Consider the following 14,725-nt stretch of genomic DNA (forward strand, 5'->3'; position numbering starts at 1 on the left):
CTCTTTGTCGCCATCGCTCTCATTCTTTAAGTCCTCATTGTTCACATCTGGCAGCTGTCAATTTTCCTCCAACACTTTTCCCTTCACTTTTTCCCCATTATGTAGATAGGAGCAAAATTGTTTGGTGAATTGGAACGCGCGGGGTTAAAATTTCACCTCACAACATAGCCTATGACGCTCTCGGGGTCCAGACGTGTGACTGTGCAAAATTTTGTGGCTGTAGCTGCGACGGTACAGATGCCAATCCCGGACATACACACATACATACATACACACATTCAGCTTTATATATTAGATATACCTGTATGTAATCTCCTGTATATAGTATATACCTGTGTGTCATCTCACCTATATATAGTATATATCTGTGTGTCATCTCCTGTATATAGTATATACCTGTATGTCATCTCCTCCTATACATAGCATATACCTGTGTCATCTCCTCCTGTATATACTATATACCTGTAGGTAATCTGCTCCTGTATATAGTATATACCTGTGTGTCATCTCCTCCTGTATATAGTATATACCTGTATGTCATCTCCTCCTGTATGTAGTATGTACCTGTATGTCATCTCCTCCTCTATATAGTATATACCTGTGTGTCATCTCTCCTGTATATAGTATATATCTGTGTGTCATCTCCTCCTGTATATAGTATATACCTGTGTGTCATCTCCCCTGTAAATAGTATATACCTGTGTGTCATCTCCTGTATATAGTATATAGCTGTATGCCATCTCCTCCTGTATTAGCCATCGTTCACACGTTATTTGGTCAGTATTTTTACCTCAGTATTTGTAAGCTAAAATGGCAGCCTGATAAATCCCCAGCCAACAGTAAGCCCACCCCCTGGCAGTATATATTAGCTCACACATACACATAATAGACTGGTCATGTGACTGACAGCTGCCGGATTCCTATATGGTACATTTGTTGCTCTTGTAGTTTGTCTGCTTATTAATCAGATTTTTATTTTTGAAGGATACCAGACTTGTGTGTGTTTTAGGGCGAGTTTCGTGTGTCAAGTTGTGTGTGTTGAGTTGCGTGTGGCGACATGCATGTAGGGACTTTTGTGAGATGAGTTTTGTGTGGCGACATGCGTGTAGCAACTTTTTGTGTGTCGAGTTGCATGTGACAGGTTAGTGTAGCAAGTTGTGTGCAGCAAGTTTTGCGCATGGCGAGTTTTGCGCGTGGCGAGTTTTATGTGTGGTGCCTTTTGAGTATGTGCAAGTTTTGTGTGAGGCAACTTTTGCATGTGTTGCAACTTTTGTGCATGTGGCAATTTTTCTGCGTGTGGCAATTTTTCTGCGTGTGCAAGTTTTGCGTGTGGCGAGTTTTGCACGTGTGGCGAGTTTTGCATGTGGAGAGTTTTGCGCGTGGCGAGTTTTGAGCGGCGACTTTTGTGTTTCTACTTTTATGTGGCGAGGTTGGTGTATGTGTGGTGAAATGTGCACTGAGGGTGGTATATGTGTTCGAGCACGTGGTAGTGTGTGGCGCATTTTGTGTGTGTGTTCATATCCCCGTGGTGGTGTGATTATCCCATGTTGGGGCCCCACCTTAGCAACTGTACAGTATATACTCTTTGGTGCCATCGCTGTCATTCTTTAAGTCCCCCTTGTTCACATCTGGCAGCTGTTAATTTGCCTCCAACACTTTTCCTTTCATTTTTTCCCCATTATGTAGATAGGGGCAAAATTGTTTGGTGACTTGGAAAGCGCGGGGTTAAAATTTCACCTCACAATATAGCTTTGACGCTCTCAGGGTCCAGACGTGTGACTGTGCAAAATTTTGTGCCTGTAGCTGCGACGCCTCCAACACTTTTCCTTTCACTTTTTCCCCATTATGTAGATAGGGGCAAAATTGTTTGGTGAATTGGAAAGCGCGGGGTTAAAATTTCACCTCACAACATAGCCTATGACGCTCTCGGGGTCCAGACGTGTGACTGTGCAAAATTTTGTGGCTGTAGCTGCTACGGTTCAGATGCCAATCCCGGACATACATACATACATACATACATACACACACACACACATTCAGCTTTATATATTAGATTTATATAGCACCATTGATTCCATGGTGCTGTACATGTATTCTCAGTGCAAGTGGGCAATCATGTGACTGCAAGTATGCAATTTGCATAATTGCAGTCATTTGCTAACTAGATTCTCCTCCGCTACTCTCATTGTTCTATTGAGAGAAGAGGATAAGAATCTAGACAGCATGTGACCATATTATCAAAACCGAGTAGGAATATCTTCGTTCCTAAGTAAAATAGTTACTGACAGTGGACCGTGTGGAAATTAGTTCTTTTCTCGTGCTGTGTATTGAACAACACCCATGATGCATCATTTACAGTTGAACATGTAACTTTTATCTTATTCTCTTATGACACAATTATTTTTGGAGTAGTCCTTATTTCGGGACTGGGACTATAATATATCCCGGCTAATCGGGTCGCTCAAAGTACGAGGGGCGATCCAAAAGTAATGATAATCAATACTAAACACAATGAATATAGTCAAAAATTTTTTTATTTTTCTACATAGTCTCCAACAAGTCTATACATTTAGTCCATCTCTTTTCTAAACTTAGAATTCCCTTTGAAAAAAATTCTTGATCTTGACCCTCAAAAAAATCCCCAACAGCAGTTATCACGTCGCTATTGTCGTCAAATTTCTTGCCCCAGAGGTGCTCCTTGAGCCGAGGAAAGAGAAAGAAGTCACTGGGGGCTAGATCTGGCGAATAGGGGGGTGTTCCACCAGTTCAAAGCCCACTTCTTGAATGATAGCCATGGCAACTGCAGCTTTGTGAGCCGGCACGTTATCTTGGTGAAACAGCACTCCAGCCCGCAGTTTGCCGCGCCTTTTCTCCTTGATAGCCTCACGCAATCTTAATAATAGTAATAGTGGCTCCCTTCTCCAAATAGTCCACCTTAATAATTCCTTCAGAGTCCCAAAAAACGGATGCCATAACCTTCCCTGCTGAGCTTGACACTTTGAATTTCTTCGGCATCGGTTCGTCGGCTCGTTTCCATGTCATCGATTGTTGTTTAGTTTCGGGATCAAAGTGGTGGATCCAGGTCTCGTCCATGGTCAAAAAACATGACAAAAAATTTTCCTTGTCTGCTTGGAACTTTTCGAGATTTGCTATTGAAATGTCAACTCGTTTCTTCTTTTGCTCGTTGGTTAACATTTTTGGCACCCAACGTGTGGAGACCTTTCTCATATGCAATTCTTTTGCAATGATTCTTTGAATACTGCCATATGAGATCCCTGTGACCTCAGCTACATGCCTGATAGTCACTCTTCGATATTCAAATGCATGTAGCTCCCGGGAATCTTGGTCTATTTAAGTGATTTTTTTTCCTGGACTAGTGGGTACCTAACAGAGAAGAAAACATTTTATTTTAATTTCTGTGTGCAATAGAAATAACCGATTATCATTACTTTTGGATCATATTTACTATGGGCACGGTTGGAAGTGACCTGTCAGCTCAATATAACACAAAGGGTACAGATCCACCAACATGTGGGACAATATAACATTCCAACAAAACCTATTTAGCATGAAACACACATACGGATTTGCTGTAAGTGGAGGAATATGAAAGATATCAATTTTTTGAGCTCCCATCCAGTTATATGTCTAATATGCTTAAAGTGCTTTGGTTTGGTAATTTGCATGATATCTGCTAAAAAAATGTTCTTAAAGTTAAAAGTTTCTAAGGCAGCTCCAGATGTCTTATTTTATTTAAATTTGTTTTTTGATCAAAACTGGATCTAATTTGATCAAAAAATATTGACACCCATGTACCTACTGATAACACAAACTGATAAAATAAGACATTAGGATGCCAGCACTAGCCCTAAATCCCTAAAGAAATGAATACAATCCATAAACCAAATAGTCAAAAACAGTCAAAAACTACAAATGTGAATTTGCCCTTTTAATGAGGCTCATTTTTTCACATTATTTAATTTTGTTTGCTTAGTTACCATCACAGCACGCTGCAGGAAAATGATTATTACCTTAGGCAAAATTTGTTTGGGAAAATTAACTGTGGCTTTATTCTGTGACCAGAGAACACTAAAACTAGAACTCCCAAGAGGGCAACGTAACTTAAATTTTGGCATTTGAAAGAAAAAAAAAAATTCAGCATCTACCCCACATTCTCATAGATTTATAAGTTTATAGCTAGTCTTGTGATTCCTTTGTCCAGCATCATACAATATAAACACTAATGATCAAGGCACAATTATTTAAAGAAACTCATAGCAAGTGAGCATATCTGCTACACACAGGCGATCTGATTATCGCAGCTTTTAGTCTCCTATTTAGTATTGAAGCAAGTAAAAAGTAAAATTTTTTTTTTAAATATTTCAAAAATCACCCCCCATTCTCCCCATTCAAAATAAATATATAAAAATAATTAATCCAATCAGTAAATGATGTAGCGAAAAAAAAAGTCAAAACGCCAGAATTATGTTTTTTTTGGTCACTGCAACATTGCATTAATATGCAATAATGGGCAATCAAAATATCGTATCCACACTAAAGTGGTATTATTTAAAATGTCATCTCGGCCCACAAAAAATAAGCCCTTACCCAGCCCCAGATCACGAAAAATGGAGACACTGCGGGTCTTGGAAAATTACGCAAGTTTTTTTAAAAGCAAACTTTGGATTATTTTTTCACCATTTAAATAAAAAACAACCTATACATGTTTGGTGTCTGTGAACTCATAATGACCTGTTGAATCATAATACAGGTCAGTTTTAGCACTTAGTGAATATGGTAAAGAAAATCCCCAAAACAGTTAGGGAATTGCACTTTGTTTGCAATTTCTCCACACTTAGAATTTCTTTCCTGTTTTTGAGTACATGAAATGGTAAAACCAATGATGTTGTTCAAAAGTACAACTTGTCCCACAAAAAACGAGCCCTCATATAGTCATATTGATGGAAAAATAAAAAGTTATGGCTCTGAGAAGAAGGGGAGCGAAAAATAGAAAGGCAAAAATGAAAAAGGCTGAGGCGTCAAGGGGTTAATATATTGCAGTCATTATATTATACAGCACTGAGTACTTACATTTGCTTGTTTTACCTTTCTACCCAGCTAATTCTTCTCTTTTCTCTGCTCTATGTAGAAGCAGGAAGTCTCTTGTCCCTCCATTATCATTCCCCTCTTCAACTCCTGACCCAGATGCTCCATTCCTTCCACTGCCAAGGACTTTGCAGTGATGACTCATAGGGCTTGTTTCCACTTGCGAGAAACACGTCCGTGTCTCGCATGTGGAAACCAAGCTCTGGCGCCGGCACCTTGGAGCGGAGCGTGCAGCTCCATGTGTTCCTATGCGGCCGCACGCTCCGCTCTGGAGTGCCGGCGCCAGAGCTTGGTTTCAACATGCGAGACACGGACGTGTTTCTCGCAAGTGGAAACAAGCCCATACTCGGAGAATTGATCTCCTCTTTTTACAAAGAGCTTAGAAGGATTCAATTAGTCAGTTTTCAAACATGTGAGGTCATAGACCTAATGGAAAACAGAAGAATTAGCTGGGTAGAAAGGCAAAATGAGCTATTGTAAGTACACAGTGCTGTATAATATGATTATAGCAATTTATTAAGAAGATAAACATTTTAATGGGAGTGCTTCTTTAACATTGAACACTATTCCTAGGGCCACATAAGCAGTAAATACAACATTAATTTCTTAGTTAAAGAGAACTTGTGACTAGGACAAGAATGGCCAATTTTTGCTCTTGTTTTATTACAGATTGTCTCCTGAGTATTCCGTGTCATTTTTTTTTTAATCCGGCATACATTTCCTAAGATATGAGCTTTTTATTTATTGCACATTTTTTTGGTATTTACTGAGGGGGCGTTGCTTACAGGGTAATTATGCAGACCAGTCTAAAAACATGCCCCAGAGGATCATGTGAGCCAAACCCTCTTGTAAAAAAACAAAAAATAGGCACTAAATAAAAAAGACCAATATCTCTAGAACCGTATGGCAAATAAAAAGAAAACAACAAAATTCTCAGGGAAGCAGTGGGAATACAATAACAAGAAAACTGGACACTTTTGACCTGATGACTGGTCCTCTTTAAATCACTTCAAAAGTAATGCAAAGACTTTCACCTTGGAGAATTGTTTTAATTTCTTCATATTGTATGTTAGGAGGTGAGGAGATGAGCAGAATGATAAAAAGAGGGTGTCATCATTGGAAAAGCGGAGGTTTTGTAATGGAGGCATCTGTGAATTAGAGACCAGAAGAACAGAAGGTCCACTTAATAACAATGCTGTCATCCTTCTGGCCAGGTATAGCACTGGAGCTCTAACCTCATCACTTAAATGGGGTTTAGCAGGAGTAGAGGATGCAGCCAGTCGCTTGTGAACTGAGTTGATTACTGCTATTGGATTGGAACTCCCTCCAATCACGTATTTAGGCAAGTTTCACACATTTGAATATTATGGTCTGAATATGAACTTCAAAAGAAATCAGACACTTACCCCTAGCAAAAAAAGGGACGCAGATATATTGTAGTTGGTAACTCTAAATAGAAAACATGTACAGCGTCCCAAAATTATCTAGGAATATATATGTTCCACGCTAAATCAATATAATCATACAAAAAGATTGCGTAAAAGAACAAAATAATCTTTATTAGAAATAACAAAACAAACACAGGGGATATACTCCCTATACGTGCTAGAGACACATTAAAAACTAATAGCCACAAGCATGTAATACGAATGAGCCAACTAATTTATGAGTGACACCACACTGAGTGAGTGTTATATACCAGATAAAGGAAACAAATATACACTGCCTTATCCTACTCATAGGATTATGAACTAGCACAAAATGATGTAAATGCAACCGCTAGCCTGCAGTCAGGAATCACTGTAGCCGTAGAGCAACTACAATCCTATGTAATCTATATAAGTAGACGCTTAATAGCGCGCTCCAAACGGCAATAGTGGCAACATAATAACAAAAACAGCATGTAAGGCAGAGAGAAAGTGATATTGAATAGTAAATACTATACCCAGACACTCAGGATATGGTGCCACTGCCCCTACGCGCGTTTCGGCGGCGTCCCCCTGACGAAGGCACGCCGCCGAAACGCGCGTAGGGGCAGTGGCACCATATCCTGAGTGTCTGGGTATAGTATTTACTATTCAATATCACTTTCTCTCTGCCTTACATGCTGTTTTTGTTATTATGTTGCCACTATTGCCGTTTGGAGCGCGCTATTAAGCGTCTACTTATATAGATTACATAGGATTGTAGTTGCTCTACGGCTACAGTGATTCCTGACTGCAGGCTAGCGGTTGCATTTACATCATTTTGTGCTAGTTCATAATCCTATGAGTAGGATAAGGCAGTGTATATTTGTTTCCTTTATCTGGTATATAACACTCACTCAGTGTGGTGTCACTCATAAATTAGTTGGCTCATTCGTATTACATGCTTGTGGCTATTAGTTTTTAATGTGTCTCTAGCACGTATAGGGAGTATATCCCCTGTGTTTGTTTTGTTATTTCTAATAAAGATTATTTTGTTCTTTTACGCAATCTTTTTGTATGATTATATGAATATGAACTTCGATGCACTGACCAGCCATGGGTAACCTGACCCAAACGCGACAGCCTCGTATACTCAAGGTCAGGGATCTTCAGAGTTCTTTGCATCCTGGTCCCTACAAGGATTATGGAAAAAGGATGCGTGAAACCAGCCTAAGGCTGAGATAACATGTTTGCAGTTTTTTGTCGCTATCACTGTAGAACTGCAAAGCTTTTGCCCATGATTTTGGTGGTAGGTGTTCATTTAATAGCTCTTTATACAGGCTGACCGTACTTCTATGCTCACAAAACAATCATTGATGCTATCATTCTGTGTTCGTAAGATATCATTGTTCTTAGCATCTTTTTACACAGAACGATGTTCTGTCGAAAATTATCAGATGAGAACCAGCCAAATACCAACCCTTATCATGCATTCTAGATTTCAAAATGTCATCCTTTGTTCTTGTGAGAGATAAGCTAGTATGGGATCTCCTCATCTTCTCTCCATTAAAGGGAGTATTTCAGTAAAGGTACCATCACACTCAGCGACGCTGCAGCGATATAGACAACGAGCCGATCAAACACAGCAGCTCCAGAACGATGCAGGAGCGATCCTGTGATGTAACGGTGACTCACTTATCGTTCTCACAGGTCGTTAGCTCCATGTAAAACATTGCTGACATCGTTGCTTTTGCTGTCAAACATGACGATACACGCCGACCTGATGACCAAATAAAGTTCTGGACTTCTAGCTCCGACCAGCGATATCACAGCAGGATCCAGATCGCTGCTGCGTGTCAAGCACAACGAGATCGCTAACCAGGACGCTGCAACGTCACGGATCGTTGTCGTTCTCGTTGTAAAGTTGCTGAGTGTGAAGGTACCTTAAGATCTACCCTCCTCTATGGGCATGTAGGTCATTGAAAATTGAAAAAAAAATGATAAATTGATAGTTGCAATCTTAACTCTCATTCCAGAGAAATACACATATTTCTTAATATGTAACTGAGCTGAATCTGCCTCCAGAGCTCATGAGAGACATGTAATGACTGGCAGTCTGCTCTCCTGGTCTCCTGATCTTCAGTAGCTCACACCACTAGTGCATTTGGCATACACATCATACATTTCAACTGTTCAAGAATGAATTTGATCCCCCCCCCTTTTTTTTTTTTACACACGACAACATTTATTTCTGAAAAATGCTACATATACTCAGTATGGGGAAATCAAATCAAGAAAAAGCACCAAAAGAACCAAAAATACCAAAAGTGCAAATCTTCATTACTGTGATAATGAATACATAGCATAAAATCAGAAAGATTGACAGGGAATGACAATGGAACACCAACAACAAGAGTGGAGTCACGTTTAAGTAATGAGGCAAACAGTAACCACAGGCATAGTTAATAGAGATACAAAGGTCAACTCAAAAAGTGCAAATGCATAGTGCAATAAGGATTACCCAAAAGGATCATATAGAGCCAAAAAGTATATGGAAACCTGGGACTAATTACCTGTAAAAGACCGTGGCGCCACCCACCCCATGAAAGCATATGCACCAAGCTATGACTTTTGGATATGGGATGGACCCCACTCCTTCTTAAAACCACCATAACTACTGTAAACCTAGGTACTAAAATAAATACACAAACACATTATTTTGGTTGTCAAAATGGCCACAGCTTTTATTCAAATCACAGGATTAAATAATCACAGTAGGAGTCAGGTGGAGTGCTAGTACATTGGGATTCACAAGTACTGCGATATCCCCATCTGTCTGACATACAGCACCAGGACAGACAGCCATAAAGGGGCGGCACGCACTGGCTTGCCATTCAAGCAGAGCCAGTAAACTTTCAGGGCACCAATGACCCTATTATCCTCACTCCTGTGCTTAACCACTGTGCCCGCCCCTGATTGATGTTACCATTACAACGTCCTTGAGGCTGGCCACCAAAGCCGAGCCTGCTCACCACCATGAGGTTTTACATCCTCTATTAGTTAAAATGAGTCCACCTTAACTTGTCTGCAACTTCCACCTGACTCCTAAACCACAAAGCCGTGACAGGTTAAATATTCCAAGTCTCATTTGACACCTTTTTTTTTTTTTTTATAAATAATTAAATCATTTTTGTAAACTTAAAAACTAGAAGTCCCTGCAAAAGCATTAATGGGACTAAACTTGGCAAACCCCCGACTCACAAAGAGTCATCCTACAGCGCTCAGGAGAGGAAAAACCCCCTGTGGAGGAAACCTCCAGGGAACCATGGCTGAAGGATTGCCCTTCCCTTGGGCTTAGAAGGTTACCACAAATAATAACTCTTTATAGCCAATATACAATTGAACATGGTACAAGATATACAATGACAAATTCAAAAATACAATGAAAAATGTATCATTATACAAGCAATAATTAAAAAGTTTAAGGACAAAGATTATAAACAGGGCGGGAGGGCGGGTAATGTTTCCTCCTGTCCATCTTGTGAGAGAGAGAGGGAGAGCCAGAGTTGCCTCCCCTATATAAGCCCCACCCTCCTCACAGTAATACACCAGGCACAAACATCTAAACTTCCTCTTAAAGCAACAACACTCTTGTTTAAAATCTACACCGCAATACAAACAAAAGCTGCAGGAGTTCTCGGTCCACCCATCCCCAAGTCATGTCCACCTCCATCTAGTCTCCGGTGGTTTCTATACCCACAGATAGTAACACTAATCACATGATAAGTAAGAAGGGGTGCAAGGATGTAAAAGATCTATTTACGTCCTTGCACCCCGTCATACTTATCATGTGATTAGTGTTACTATCTGTGGGTATTAGCTTGGTGGATATGCTTTCATATATACAGTATATAAATGTTTTCATCCTTATACATTTGTCACTGTACATACTGTACATACATTTTATTTTTACAGTTATACATTTTGTTTCATTCTGCATGCAATCTTTATATCTGCTACAATGACGTAGTATGATATGACGTCAAACGTTCTTTCTGTGAGCCATTTTTTAACCCCTTTCTGCCAGCTGACGGAATAGTACATCAGCTGGCAGATCCCCTGCTTTGAGGTGGGCTCCGGCGGTGAGCCCACCTCAAAGCCGCGACATGTCAGCTGTTTTGTACAGCTGACATGTGCGCGCAATGAGCGCGAGCGGAATCGCGATCCGCCCGCGCCCATTAACTAGTTAAATGCCGCCGTCAAGCGCTGACAGCGGCATTTAACTAGCGCTCCCAGCCGCGCGGCCGGAAGTGCTCGCACCGCTGACCCCCGTCACATGATCGGGGGTCAGCGGTGCATTGCCATAACAACCAGAGGTCTCCTTGAGACCTCTATGGTTGTTGATGGCCGATTGCTTTGAGCGCCACCCTGTGGTCGGCGTTCAAAGCAACCCTGCATTTCTGCTACATAGAGGTGATCTGTGCTTCACCTCTATGTAACAATATTATTGAAGCAAGCATATTAATTGCAATTTAAAGGTATAAAGGAGTAAATAAGTAACCAATATGCATAAAGGACATATAAGAAAAAGGGGCCAGCTGCAAAATGTGAATACAACAAAAGAGGCTAAACAGCCATGAAGTCCCATAAAATGTAAATTTTATTAAATAACGTTAAAATCATTTAACAGGACATATTCAATACTAACAAAAGGAAATAATGCACAGTACAAATGGCCATGGCAAGAAACGGGCCCAAGCCACCCACATCCGACCTGCCTAGCTATGCCACCGGGTTATATAAGAATAAATGTCCATTGCTGCAAAAACATATGATGGAACAGTGCCAAAGCATGGGTTACAAGAATACATGTACCTACCCAGTGTGCATATAAATCAGGCTGGACTGGCGGCTGGACCCGACCCCGACGCGCGTTTTGGAGCGGGCAGCTCCTTCATCAGGGGATAAGCAGAGCCGATCGTGTAGTGCATGCTTCTAGCCTCCTATGAAGGCTATTGAAGCATGCCAAAATTAAAAAAAAAAGTGTTTAAAAATATAAAAAAAATAAAAAATATGTAAAAGTTCAAATCACCCCCCTTTCGCCCCAATCAAAATAAAGCAATTAAAAAAAATCAAACCTACACATATTTGGTATCACCGCGTTCAGAATCGCCCGATCTATCAATAAAAACAAAGGATTAACCTGACCGTTAAATGGTGTAGCGAAAAAAAAATCAAAACGCCAAAATTAAGTTTTTTTGGTCGCCGTGACATTGCATTAAAATGCAATAACGGGCGATCAAAAGAACGTATCTGCACCAAAATTGTATCATTAAAAACGCCAGCTTGGCACGGAAAAAATAAGCCCTCACCTGACCCCAGATCACGAAAATTGGAGACGCTACGGGTATCGGAAAATCGCGCAATTTTTTTTTTTTTAGCAAACTTTGGAATTTTTTTTCACCACTTAGATAAAAAATAACCTAGACATGTTAGGTGTCTATGAACTCGTAATGACCTGGAGAATCATAAAGGCAGGTCAGTTTTAGCATTTAGTGAACCTAGCAAAAAAGCCTACCAAAAAACAAGTGTGGGACTGCACTTTTTTTTGCAATTTCACTGTACTTGGAATTTTTTTCCCGTTTTCTAGTACACAACATTCTAAAACCAATGATGTCGTTCAAAAGTACATCTCATCCCGCAAAAAATAAGCCCTCACATGGCCATATTGATGGAAAAATAAAAAAGTTATGGCTCTGGGAAGGAGGGGAGCGAAAAACGAAAACGAAAAAACGGAAAAAGCTCCGGGGGTGAAGGGGTTAATACATTGTCCATATATTCTCACACTTGTATCTTATCATTGTGGTTTGGTCCTGATGAAGAGGTTTATAAGCCCTGAAACGCGTTGACAATAAACCGCGTTCATGCTTCTCCTTTGTGTGTGATCGTATCTTTGAACCTTGGGCAGCGCGGACTCTGGACCACCATATTCCTCATTCACTGCAGTGTATCTCCTTGGTGGTCCTGCTGCAGCCTTTACAGGATTCTATAGGAATTCTGGCTGTCACAACCCTATCAGATGAGCGTACCTATAACATTTTATACCACTCGGTTATCAGATAAGACCCTATTTGCGCTTTTTGTCTCTCCAATTTTACCATTTGATTTACTTTTTTCCTGATCTACATGTCTCACACAAGTAATGACCCCTTTCATTTAAAATGAGGGTTGATCCTACTGACAGATTAATTGGGCGTGCACATTTCTGATACAGACTTGGAATCGGGAAGAATAACTTTGGAGCAACCACAAATCTCTTAAGTGTATGAACACCTACAGGTCCATTTCCATGGAGTGATAAGACGAATGAGGATTCACAAAAATGATCATCGTGTGTAAACTTGGCAGTGGTCAGCTAATGATCCAACAATATGTTCCTTCTTCGACTGATTGATTTCTAGGTTTAAAGTAATCATTGTGGGCAGCACACCGTCCCTTGTAAATAGGGTATGAGCTGCCAACAGTATGCAAAGTGTATGGGAACCGACCTATCATATTAACAACCAATCAGATGGTACTATACGTATAGGCTGCATATTTTTCAATGAAGGCAGCAGCGCTGTATGGCATGTGATGGCAGTAAGATGCCGCTCCGTTAACTGTGTGTAATTATTTAGGTAATTAGAAGTTCTCTCATCCTCCTAACCAGTGAGTGTTTATTGTACTTAGTAGCTGCTTTCGCCAGCATTTTGGACTTAAAAAACCCTTTTCCTGGATAATTGTAGATTTATGCAAATGTGATGTTCTCTTTAATTAAATCTGTGCTACATCTGTTCCTCTTGTCAGGCTATTTATTCCCAATTAAGGAGAAAAAGTGTTGGCAGATATCTGAGATCCTAGCATTTCACATACAAACGACAACATTGTGCGTCTGAGATTTTGTGTGTTTTTCCCCTTCCCAGATGTCCTGGTTTATTGCAGAAATGTCAAACTGAATGGATTGTGATCTCTGAAAATGTAAAACTAACAAAGGAAACAGGATAAACAGGTGTTAATAAAATCAATGAGGCATTTTTATAACATTTCCATAACTTATATGAGCCATGCAATAAAGTTTCTACCTCCTTACACCTAACTGATTTTAACACCTTTAGACGCAGCACCAGCAAACAATGCGTCTTATATAATAGAGAAATGTGATCCCTGTGTTTTTCTATTTTTTTCTTTTTTTTGAAGGATTGAACATTCTTTGGGACCCACACATATGGCCCTATTATTACTCAGCCATATGCGAGAAGAAAGAGAAGGCACTCACCGATGTAAAATTCCCAACTTTATTTCATCTTCAGATAAAACTCCATGGCCGGGGGAGTGAGGAATGGAGCTCTTGTGAGCAGGAGAAGACGACGGCCATTTCGCGCTGTACTTGCGCTTCCATGGGTCATCCGGTGAGTGCCTTCTCTTTCTTCTCACATATGGCTTTGGAATTACATGTTTTTTCAGAAGAGCACCCATGATCAGGATGTGTGGCTGGTTCTTAAATGACTATTGAATGACACCTGGGTCCAAGTTTGGCACCTCGACTTTTCAGACAGTGCCGTTTATTTTTGTTTTTTTGGCATCCTATTATTACTCAATATGATCTCACAGTTGTATAGAGAATTAGTGCTCAACCATGGACTGCAAAGCACAGAGTGGCCTTGAGTCTCCTGAACTGAGAGTGACAGCCTCATAGAATTAGTTAAAGCTGTCATGCTCAGATCAGGAGTCTCATGGCCAGTTTTTGCATTGCAGTCTGTGCTTGGACCGTGTTGCATGGATGTCTGCATAAGCCCTAAGGCCAGTCTCACATGTCCAGATAATTCCAGTACCGGAGTTATCCATGTCCGTGTGTCCGTGTGCTCATGTAGGACATCCGTGTGGGATCCGTGTGATGTCCGTGAGTACGTTTTTACTGTCCGTGTGCTTTCCGTGTGCTGTACGTGTGTCCGTGTCCATGTATTGCAACAATTTTTACAATTTTAACCCTATGACAGGAAAAACACACACGGACAGCACACAGATGGAACACGGACAGCATCCGTGTGCGGTACGTGTTTACACGGACCCATTGACTTTAATGGGTCCGTGTAATCCGTGCGCTTCCATGAACACTGACATGTCTCCGTGTTTTGCAAACGGACGCACGGTCCATGAAAACACGCTGACATGTG

The sequence above is a fragment of the Ranitomeya variabilis genome, chromosome 6, assembly GCF_051348905.1.
Source record: "Ranitomeya variabilis isolate aRanVar5 chromosome 6, aRanVar5.hap1, whole genome shotgun sequence".
In the NCBI taxonomy this organism is placed as follows: domain Eukaryota; kingdom Metazoa; phylum Chordata; class Amphibia; order Anura; family Dendrobatidae; genus Ranitomeya; species Ranitomeya variabilis.